This window comes from Natator depressus, chromosome 1, assembly GCF_965152275.1.
Source record: "Natator depressus isolate rNatDep1 chromosome 1, rNatDep2.hap1, whole genome shotgun sequence".
Classification (NCBI taxonomy): domain Eukaryota; kingdom Metazoa; phylum Chordata; order Testudines; family Cheloniidae; genus Natator; species Natator depressus.
The window spans coordinates 317039769-317052076 of record NC_134234.1 but is presented as its reverse complement, the minus strand read 5'-3'; the positions used below and the strand labels follow the sequence as shown (position 1 = coordinate 317052076).

Genomic DNA, 12308 nt, shown 5'->3' with positions numbered 1-12308 from the left:
ACTGAAGAATTTTGCTGGAGTTATAGCCTATTAGTGATACTCCAAATTATTGCGTCGTATTACTGACTGGTAAAAGCAAAGAATACAGTTCTATTATTCAGTTTCAAGCTTGTTTTGTCAAATTAGGAGGCAATGACAGTAAGTAGTAAATAACTGGTGTACTTTAATTTTTTTAGTTTAAATGTGTGTCTTCAAAATTCTGTTAGCTTCTCACAAAAAGTATGATGTATTCCAGCTAAGAGTGTTTAGTTAGCAAAGTGTGAACTTGAAAATTGTCGTCATAAATATGTGTTTTACCTATTTTCTATCTGTACGTGATGGGGGGGGGGGAAGGGAGTTGTAAAGCCACTTGCATTGAAAAGACTCAGTGCTTACACTATAGAGAATGTAGAGACTTTATCAGCAAATGTTCATGAACTTAAGCTCTGTTTAACATTCTGAGGTATGCACACAACAGTTTAGCACTGTTGAATTTTTCAGGGAAGGCTTAGATTATATTCCCTGATGATTTATTTTTTCAAAAAAGGAAAGCTAAGTGTTCACTTGAGATTGGGTCTGATTTCCAGCGTTAGAAAGGAAATCAGACGCAATCTCTCTTGCTAATGAGTCCTAATAAATTTGTTGTGTAGTGCTTTCTAATTCTAAATGCATATGCAGTTTTTAACAGAGAATATTTATTGATTAAATATTCTCTTGCAATTAAAATTAAGTACAGTGTGCAATCACTTTTATTTTAAATTTCAAAATTTGAAGTCAGAGCTTTGAACTGAGTAATGTGAGTTTCTCTTGAAACTGAGGGCATGTCTACACATAGGAAAGTTAAACTGATTGTTTACATAGGGAGTTTAATCTGCAGCATTTGAGTTAATTCACTTTGAAAATGCTTGCATACACATGAAGGAATTCATTGTAGTACACTCAAGGCCGGCTCCAGCTTTTTTGCCGCCCCAAGCGGCCAAAAAAAACAAAACAAAAACCAAGCCTGGTTGAGCTGCCACCGAAGTGCCGCTGAAGAGGAAGAGGGGCTGCAAGGCCTGCTGCTGAGTTGCTGCTAAAGAACCGGCTGTGCCGCCCCGATGACAGACGGAGTGCCGCCCCTTTCTATTGGCCACCCCAGGCACCTGCTTCCTTCTCTGGTGCCTGGAGCCGGCCCTGAGTACACTGATTCTGTATTTAGCATGAACTGTGGAGTCCTCTTTCAAAGTGAATTAACTTTGCTGGAAAGCGAGTTAGTCCGGACTGTTGTTTGTATGCATGCAATGCTGCTGCAAGCTACTTTGGTAGTCTTCCAATGGCTATGCGTGCCATGCCCTGCCCTGCGGTCAAGTTGACTGGATGCCGCCACCCCTGCTTATAAGATGGTGCACAGCCAGACTTCGTCCATTTGCTCCTGGATCCCAGTTGATCACAATATCTGTGATGATGCTCCGTAAGGCCCTACAATATATTTTGAGCAACTACTTGGAGCTGTGCCAAGATGCTGGATCTTATCGCCATTTGGGGAGAAGGATTGGTGCATGAAGCTCCTGTGGCCAGCCTACAGAACAAAGACTGTTTTGTGGATATTACTGGGCAGATGTCCACAAGGGGCCATGACTGGGATGCTGAACAGTGCTGGATAAACACCTGCTTGCACAGGAGCTGCACAGGATTTTACATAACTACGTAATCACTCAAAACCAGGCAACTTGAGGAGCCTGCTGGTCACTGCTTCACTACCCCCACACTTCCCTGAATATGACTACCAAGACTTATTGGAGGATAAGCATGAGAAGCCCAGTAAAGAGGTGTCTCTGGAAAGCCAGAATCTGTTTGCGACTGATGCTGGCTAGGGAAAAGGCAAGCCTGATTCCTGCCCTGCTGTACTCAATCCTGAATCCCAGCAACTCAGACTAGGATTGAGGAGGCTGATCCTATGGAGGGAACTGTGGCTTGTGAGGGTTTTTAAAATTACTTAATTTACCTTTTAAGTTTTAATTCACTGCTGCTGTTCTGCTATACTGCCATAGAATATCAGGGTTGGAAGGGACCTCAGGAGGTCATCTAGTCCAACCCCCTGCTCAAAGCAGGACCAATTCCCAACTAAATCATCCCAGCCAGGGCTTTGTCAAGCCTGACCTTAAAAACTTCTAAGGAAGGAGATTCTACCACCTCCCTAGGTAACGCATTCCAGTGTTTCACCACCCTCCTAGTGAAAAAGTTTTTCCTAATATCCAACCTAAACCTCCCCCACTGCAACTTGAGACCATTACTCCTTGTTCTGTCATCAGCTACCACTGAGAACAGTCTAGATCCATCCTCTTTGGAACCCCCTTTCAGGTAGTTGAAAGCAGCTATCAAATCTCCCCTCATTCTTCTCTTCCGTAGACTAAACAATCCCAGTTCCCTCAGCGTCTCCTCATAAGTCATGTGTTCCAGTCCCCTGATCATTTTTGTCGCCCTCCGCTGGACTCTTTCCAATTTTTCCACATCCTTCTTGTAGTGTGGGGCCCAAAGCTGGACCCAGTACTCCAGATGAGGCCTCACCAACGTCGAATAGAGGGGAACGATCACATCTCTCGATCTGCTGGCAATGCCCCTGCTTATACATCCCAAAATGCAATTGGCCTTCTTGGCAACAAGGGCACACTGTTGACTCATATCCAGCTTCTCGTCCACTGTAACCCCTAGGTCCTTTTCCGCAGAATTGCTGCCTAGCCATTTGGTCCCTAGTCTGTAGCGGTGCATGGGATTCTTCCGTCCTAAGTGCAGGACTCTGCTGCACTTGTCCTTGTTGAACCTCATCAGATTTCTTTTGGCCCAATCCTCCAATTTGTCTAGGTCCCTCTGTATCCTATCCCTACCCTGCAGCATATCTACCTCTCCTCCCAGTTTAGTGTCATCTGCAAACTTGCTGAGGGTGCAATCCACACCATCCTCCAGATCATTAATGAAGATATTGAACAAAACAGGCCCGAGGCTCGACCCTTGGGCACTCCACTTGATACCGGCTGCCAACTAGACATGGAGCCATTGATCATGACCCGTTGAGCCCGACAATCTAGCCAACTTTCTATCCACCTTATAGTCCATTCATCCAATCCATACTTCTTTAACTTGCTGGCAAGAATACTGTGGGAGACTGTGTCAAAAGCTTTGCTAAAGTCAAGGAACAACACGTCCACTGCTTTCCCCTCATCCAGAGAGCCAATTATCTTGTCATAGAAGGCAATTAGATTAGTCAGGCATGACTTGCCCTTGGTGAATCCATGCTGACTGTTCCTGATCACTTTCCTCTAAGTGCTTCAGGATTGATTCTTTGAGGACCTGCTCCATGATTTTTCCAGGGACTGAGGTGAGGTTGACTGGCCTCCAGTTCCCAGGATCCTCCTCCTTCCCTTTTTTTAAGGATGTGCACTACATTAGCCTTTTTCCAGTCGTCCGGGACCTCCCCCTGATCGCCATGAGTTTTCAAAGATAATGGCCAATGGCTCTGCAGTCATATCTGCCAACTCTGTTAGCACTCTTGGATGCAGCGCATCCGGCCCCATGGACTTGTGTTCGTCCAGCTTTTCTAGATCATCCCGAACCACTTCTTCCTTGGGACCTCAACTTGGTGTTGGCAAGGCTAACAGGACCTCCGTTTGAACTGCTGGTAGTGTGCTCTACATATCCTGGAAGGTGGCTTTCCTGGTGGCCATTACTTCTGCCAGAAGGATCTCAGCGATCCAAGCCCTTACATCGGAACCACCTTATACAGTCTCCTTCAAGGACAAGGTTCAATTGCGGCCACATTCTCCATTCCTTCCAAAGGCGATGTTGCAATTCCATAGTAAGCAGGATATCTTCCTGCCAGTCTTCTATCCGAAGCCGCATGCCAACAGAGAGGAACAGAGACTCCACTTGCTGGATGTCAGATGTGCACTTGCCTTCTACATAGAAAGGACTATGTTATTTTGGAAATCTATTCAGCTTTTTGTAATCACTGCAGACCGAATGAAAGGCCTTCCAGTCTCAGCCCAGAGAATTTCTTCATGAATCACTTTCTGTATCCACATATGCTATGACCTGGCAAAGGTCCCAGCTCTTCTTGCCCTGACTGCACACTCTCTACAATGGCTCAAGCTTCTTTGGTGGCATTTGTAGCTCAAGTATCTGTACAGAAAATTTGCAGAGCAGCGTGGTCATCAGTCCACACCTTTTCATCTCATTACAACATCATCCAACAGGGTAGAGAGGATGCTGGATTTGGCTGAGCTGTGTTACAATTAGCATGTCAATAAACTCCGAACCCTCCACCTGCACTACTGCTTGGGAGACACCAACACTGAAATGGACACGAGCAAGCACTCGAAGAAAACAAGCGGTTACTAACCTTCTGTAACTGTTCTTCTTCAAGATGTGCTGCTCATGTTCATTCCCAACCCCCCCACCCCACACTTGTCCCTCTGTCGGAGTTAGCCGGCAAGAAGGAACTGAGGGGACTATGGGTCGGTGGGCCCCTTTATACTGCTGCTATGAGTGCTTGACCCTAGGGGGCACCAGAGCTGACCCAACTGATACCACCGAGGGGAAAAAACTCGAGATAAGCACACACCTACATTGGAATGGACATGAGCAACAAATCTTGAAGAACAACAGTTATGGAAGGTTAGTAATCATTTTTCCACCCTCCCCTCCTTGGATTAACAGCTGGATGTACAGCTGCTCAATTTCAAGCCTGAGACTCAAAATGAGAGTAATAGGTGTCCCTGACAACATTGCCCCAGCTGTTTTGCATTTTGCATTGGTCACCTTGCCGGCTGCTGAAACCACTCCGTATTTCAGCCTCCCACATGCTGCTAAGGCTTCTCCTTTATTTTCACAAATATTATGCAAAATACGTTCTGCCAAGCTATCTGTGAATGGCTTAATTAACCAGGGAAACAAAGGATAAGCCAGGTCTCCCAGGATAACCAGAGCAATATCCACACCATTAATGTCCATAGTGTTCCCTGGGGGCAAACAGTCCTTTCTCCATTAATTTAAATACAGCAGTGTTCCAAAAGGTCCTAGTGTCATGGACCCTTCCAAACCACCTAGTATTTGTCTGTAAACCTGGCATGGTGGTTGACCAGTCTTTCAAGCCCCATGAGGAAATACCCCTTTCTGTTTATAAATTCTGAGCTATGGTGGGGCAAATAATAGGCACATGGTTCCCATCAATTGCCCCAATACAATTTGGGAACCCCATGCATGCAAAACCATCAGTGACTTCCTGAGCATTACTAAGCTCGATGACCCAGTACAACAGTACCTTTTCTATGGCATCACACACCTGCATGACAATGGTCCTGACCATAGATCTTCCCATGCATAATTGGTTTGCTATGGACTGGTAGCATTTGAGTGTGGCCACGTTCCAGAGGGCAATTGCGACCTGCTTATCCATGGGTATGGGACTTCACAAGTTGGTAGACTGCCATGGTAACTCTGGGGTTAGTTCTGCAGAAAGCTCAAAAATAGTTGCTTTCGCCATCCTGAAGTCCTGTTGCCACTGCTGATCATCCCAGGTTTACAAAACAATCCTTTTCCCACCAATACGTTCTGAAGACCCTCCTGTTGTTGGAGGAACTGCTGCTACATCTGATTAATGGTGTGGCAGGCGAAGTCAATGTCAAATGAATCCGGCTTTGAGTGCTGAAATACATCCCAAGCAGCCTCCGTGCATTTGAGCTTGACAACATAGCAGCACAGAGACTTGTTAGGTTCATATTGGCTGACGGCAATTTGAAAATGGTGTTAGCCAACCCATAAAAGAAGTACGGGGCAGAGCCAGATGAATCATGGAATTTAAGAATTTGAACTAGCGTGGCTTCCACTATGCATCCCACAGTGCACAGCAAGAAAAATCCAAGAATGCACACCACTCAGCAGTCAGGCAAAGGAGCATGGGATACCCTCAGAGAATGCCACGCTATCAGTTTGCAACAAATGGCTGCCATGGGTACACAATGATACACATTGACAGAGGGCACACTGTCTCATGTGCACACTATTACTGTGACTTGTGTAATGCTCATTTCCTGACTCTCTCAGCAAAAAACTAATGGCTTTAACTCCATCCCTCCCCATAGACAAGCCCTGAGTTAACGAAAAGTGTGAAGTTCAAGTACGTTAGTTAAAGAGCATTAAACCCCTCTGTGGAGACTCTTTCAGAAGTAAAGTGGCCTTAGTTTTCTTTATCTTATACATGTGTTTAATGTGCTTTAACTAATGTGCTTAATTTCACATCTTTAGTTTATTTGGCTAAACATGCCTCAACAGGGTTAAAGCTCTTCCACCCCACTGTGTGACCATGTAGGATTTATTCCAATTGGATTGACAGGTGCAGTTCTTGTCGGCTCCCTGCTCTTGAACATAGCTTTTGGGTGGTTGGGGGCTTTTTAAAGGCTGTCTTGTTGTATTCTAATACTAAGTAGGGTCTTCCTGGGTCACTTATTTGATAGGAGACCATCAAAGAATGCTTCTGGTGACTTTCCTCATGGAGTTGGTATTTAATCAATGCTCTACTACATTTTTAGGAAGGTGATACAAAAAACAAAGGTCCTGAGTGTTAATGGTATCAAAAGATCTCACTATACTCTTTAGGATGGTAGGAATGTTAATCTTACTGACCAAATTGTATCTTCTACTTATTTCTTTTTCATCTAGTGGTAAATCCCCCTGCAATATCAATTGGGTACTGTAGTCTTCACTTCCTGTTTTGACTACTGTGTAGGGGAGGTGTTACAAAGTATCATACCGAAGTATGCTCACTTCCATGCAGGTCATTTGGAAAAGAAGAACATTAAACAAAACTAAACTGAGGAGTGGTAACAATTGTAGTTTGGAATTGGTCAGAAGACTGGTTTTAAAAAATATAAACCATTTGTTTGGGGCCAGAGACAGATCCCCTTATCTCGTAAATCTAATATTAAAGGTACATACGCTAAAAAGCAATTTACTGTTAACAAATTGAGAGGCTTCTCATTAAACCTCTGGTTATGTAATGTTACTGTGTCTGTTCAAAACAGTTTCCAATATGGAAAACATTTGAAAGTCAAAATGCTCAGGGACTGCCACTATCATGTCTAATAGAGGCGACACTTTATAAAAATAGTCACTCTATTCTTAAAGCCAGAATTCAATATTTAACTTAACACAAAGCATTGAGACAAGATTTTGAATTCAGAGAGCCTGCATCTTGAGACTAAATGCTGATGTAATTTAAAATATCTGGAACCAGCTATATGTCGGCATATTTCAAAAGGTATGGTCTCAGTGAGGTACCTGTTGTAGGGGTGAAAGATCTGGAGATGATATGTTTGATAGCCTCCTAAAATAGGATTAATTTTAAGAATACATTCTTGTTCTGTTGTAGTGAGAGCCTCACTGTGTCCTAGTTTTGTGTTAAAGCCATCCATACTTCATGCCAAGCTACATTCGTAGTGTACTTAAAATGGAGGACTTTACCAAATTGTAATAACATTTTGTGTATCTTAAGATAGTGATTCAGTACGTCCATCAAAAAATTGCTATTAAACAAAGAGGAAAAAAATGAAGTTAATACTGTAATTTTCTGACTGGTGGGAGGGGGAGGAATAATATATAATTGATCAATTCTTAATATTCTGCAAAAATGATTGAGATTGTTCTTTATCTTTTTAATGTGTTATCTTTTTTTAAAAAAGAAACAAAACAAACAAAAATCCAAAGAAATAGACTAGAAAACCATCCAATGATTGTTTCATGTTACAAAACAAAGCATAAATATTAACAATTAAAAAGAATAATTTAGTTTGTAACGTGTGTAGGATTGAATGTGACAATTTAATATGGTAGTGTTGTGCTAAGTGTCTTAGTTATACTTTCATTTGCATTTGCTATGGCATAATACATTATGATGACAGATTTTCTGATGAAACCCAGGAGTTGTTTGTTAAGGACGATCTATGGCTAACATGATTAACATCTATTTTTTAAAAAAACTCATTGGTTAATAAATATGGAAGTGTTAATTAGATTTGAAGATTTTTAGCAGTACTGGCAGGAAATGCAGCATTTAATCTCATTTCTGTGTGCTGGTGAGTGGTGTGATATTATACAGTTAACTTTTTTTATATCAACGGTCCTTGGTATCAAATTTACTTTTAAGTTTAGCACCATCTCTGTTAAGAATGACATCTTACTGAAGTAATTTTTAAAGTCCCTCTTCCTCAATTTGTATGAAATTTGGAACTGAGGAGACAGTGATCACCGTCTTGTCTTTGCAATCCGATGAAACACTAGTGTTGCTTGTTTGAATTGCAACTGCTTTAATTAGACTTCCTGTACAAAGCATCCAGTATTCATTTTATATGCACCTGAATATTCAAGAAGCATTCCATTTGCTAATTATGGAAACATCTTCTGACATAGGGTTTGTTTTTCAAGAAGGTTTATAAATAACTGCATATTTTTGGTTTCCTTTGATATATAGTATTACATGTTTACATAAAACACTTAGCTGGAGACCTGAACTATCAGTTTGCATGGAAAGCAGTGATAGATACTGCATGAAGGGACTGTTACCCTCTGTCTGAGGGGATCTTTTGTGGCACAGGGAGAAGAGTTTAAAGTGGCACAAATATGTTTTTTGGTGAAGCTGTTAATAAAAAAATCACATAACTCTGTCGAGGTAGGATCTGACTTCCCAGCAAGATATACCTAACTTGAAGGGGCCTGTATTTTGTGGCAAGGTCACTGTTAATATTTACTACTTAATCCTAAAGGAGGATCAATTTTTAAAAGAACTTATAGCCATAAAAAATAATTTTAAGGCTTTCATGTTGTTTTGAAATAGTTTAATAAAATCCCTGAAATATGTAGAAGGATTTGAATATATGTTCTGTTCTAAGATAATTTGGATTGCAAGGGCATATGCATATGTACATTTTTTTCTATTTTAAATGAGAAAAAAGTAACATGCAGCTTATTAAGTGAATGAAATGAAAGGAATAAAATAAGGGCCACCATGTGGTTGGCAGGTATCTGGTTTTCCACCGGAAAGTCTGGTCGAAAAAGGGAACCTGGCAGTGTCCAGTCAACTCTGCTAAAACTGTTAAAAGCCTGGTTAGCTGCTGTAACTGGCCTCCACTCCCAAGGGGCAGGAACAGTAGCAGGTGTTGCTGGAGCCTGGAGAAGCAGTGGAATACTCAGGAATGGCTCCAGCAGAGAGGTACCAGCGGCTCCCCTGTCCTGCCCAGAGTGCAGCTCTCCCTGCCCCGTTCTGCCTCACTCATCCCTCCACCCCCGGAGCGTGGCTCCCTCCCCAGCCCTTTCCCAGTCACACCCCCACATTCCTGGAGCACAGCTCTTTCTCTAATGTCTTGCCCCACTCACTCCTCCACCTCTACAGCCCTGCTCAGCTGCCAGGGAGGGTGGTGGAGAGAGCAGTTAGTGACAGTGCGGGGGTAAGGGCATCAAGGGAAAGAGGTGGAGCAAGGGGCGGGGTCTCGGGGGAAGAGGTGGAGCAGGGGATGGGGAGGTTCCCCCGCTCCGTGTCTGGTTTTCACAAATTAGAAAGTTGGCCACCCTAGGCCACGCTGAAATCTGGCAATTAACAAAATCGTTTAGCATTACTATTTTCTGTACGTAATTACTATGTGGTTTTCTTTTTGGAAGGCAAACATCTGCTCTGCATTTTTGAGGAGTAATTACTACTTGTAGAAAAAAAATGCTTAAATCCTGTTTTTGAAAATGCACATGTAAGAATGTCTAAAGCTGTATTTTGTGTTCAGTTTGAACTGGGAATAAAAACAAAGGACTGATTGAAAGATCCTTCACCTGAAGGTACTAGTCTTGCCCTTCTAGCCTTTTCAGATCCATACAGGATTGCATTGTAACACTATATGGAATAAATTTACTGCAATACATAATGCAGACACAAACAGTTCTTTTTCAGACCCTAGTGATAGTTCCCATCTAATTGAGTGTGGTTTTCTGGTCATCTCATCATACTGGGCATCCAAAATTTTGATCATCGAAAGTGCTGCAGGCATCACGCTTCCAGAGTGAGGAATATCTGGTAGCAGCTAAGTGGAAGACCCCTCTTCTTCCTCCCCCTCTTCCCAAAGTGTCTAAGGCCTGGTCCGACTACGAGTTCGTTGGATTTAGCAGTGTTAAATCCGAATTAACCCTGCACCTGTCCACACAACGAAGCCATTTTTTCGACATAAAGGGCTCTTAAAACTGATTTCTGTACCCCTCCCTAACGAGGGGATTAGCGCTGAAATCAACATCGCCGTTTCGAATTAGCGTTAGCATGGACACAATTCGAAGGTATTGGCCTCCGGGAGTTATCCCACAGTGCACCATTGTGACCGCTCTGGACAGCACTCTGAACTCGGATGCACTGGCCAGGTGTACAGGAAAAGCCCTGGGAACTTTTGAATCTCATTTCGTGTTTGGCCAGGTGAGCTCATCAGCACAGGTGACCATGCAGTCCCAGAATCGAAAAAGAGCTCCAGCATGGACCGAACAGGAGGTACTGAATCTGATCGCTGTATGGGGAGAGGAATCTGTGCTATCAGAACTACGTTCCAAAAGACAAAATGCCAAAACATTTCAAAAAATCTCCGAGGCCATGAGGGACAGAGGCTACATCAGGGACGCAACATAGGGCTGCGTGAAACTTAAGGAGCTCAGACAAGTGTACCAGAAAACCAAAGAATCAAACGGACTCTCCAGGACAGAGCCCCAGACATGCCGCTTCTACGCTGAGCTGCATGCAATTCTACGGGGGGGCCACTACCACTACACCCGCCCTCCCCCCCCCCCCCCCCTCCCCGTCCGCCATGGCTGAGGATTTTGCAGATGAGGAGGAGGAGGAAGACGAGCTTGGGGAGAGCACACAGCACACCGTTCTCCCCGACAGCCAGGATCTTTCTATCACTCTGACTGAAAAACCCTCCCAATCCAATGAAGCCAGAGAAGGGACCTCTGGTGAGTGTACCTTTTTAAATATAATACATATTATAAAAGCTAGTGTTTTTTAATGATTAAATAGCCCTGAGGACTAGGGATGCATTCGTGGCCAGTACTGCTACTGGAAAAGTCCGTTAACGTGTCTGGGGATGGAGCTGAAATCCTCCAGGGACATCTCCATGAAGCTCTCCTGGAGGTACTCTAAAAGCCTTTGCAGAAGGTTTCTGGGGAGAGCAGCCTTATTCCGTCCTCCATGGTAGGGCACTTTACCACGCCATGCTAGTAGCAAGTAATCTGCTATCATTGTATGACAAAGCCTGGCAGTGTATGGTCCTGGTGTTCTCTGGCATTCATGCAACATCCATTCTTTATCTCTCTGTGTAATCCTCAGGAGAGTGATATCATTCATGGTAACCTGGTTGAAATAGGGGAATTTGATTAAGGGGACATTGAGAGGTGCCCGTTCCTACTGTGTTGTTTGCCTGTGGCTGAAAAGAAATTCTCCCTGCAGTTAGTCACGCGGTGGGAAGGGGGGCCATTGGTGCTGAGCTGTTCGTGTTTGGCTAGGAGGAATCTTCCCTGATACCAGCCAGGCGGTGGGGGGAGGGGAAAAGCGATTATCCCAGAGAATTGGATGGGGGGAGGGGGTTAGTTTGGTTTCTGCTGCTGCACGTTAACAGGAAGCTGCAGCACTAAATGGCCAACTCAACGGGCTTTGCTTGGTATGGGAAAGGAGAGGGTTGCTGTTTTGAAGGTTGCAGAAGCCGAAAGACTATGGCTTACCATGGCCGCCTGCAAGCCGAACTCTGGTGCCCGGCCCTGCATGTGTGATCTCTAACACCAAAGCCGCAGGCACTCAATATAAGATGCAAAATGCGACCTTGTACCAAAATCACATGTGCTATGTAACGTGAATAGTGTTCACCGTGAAAGAGTATAACCATTGTTCTGTAAAATGTAACTTTTTTTTAAATACTTCACTCCCTTTTTTCCCTCCAGCAGCTGCAAATATTTCAAGCCTCCCTCCTCCATCCCAAAGGCTATCTCAGATAAGGCGGTGAAAAAAACACACGCGCAATGAAATGTTCTCTGAGCTCATGCAGTCGTCTGACACTGACAGCTGTGTGGAGGGACACAATAGCAGAGTACAGGACGGTGGCCAATGAACGTGAGGAGAGGTGGCAGCAGGAAGATCAGAGGAGGCATGAGGAAATGCTGGGGCTACTGCGGGATCAAATGGACATGCTCCAGCGTCTAGTGGAGGTTCATGAACGGCAACAGGATCACAGACTGCCGCTGCAGCCCCTGCTTAACCGCCCTCCCTCCTCCCCAAGTTCCATAGC

General features: G+C 44.0%; 1 protein-coding gene across 4 annotated transcripts in view; it reads left to right on the top strand.

Moving 5' to 3' along the window:
- TBC1D22A (TBC1 domain family member 22A) overlaps nt 1–12308 on the top strand; it is a 531490-nt gene that overhangs the window by 70514 nt on the left and 448668 nt on the right. The window lies entirely within an intron of this gene.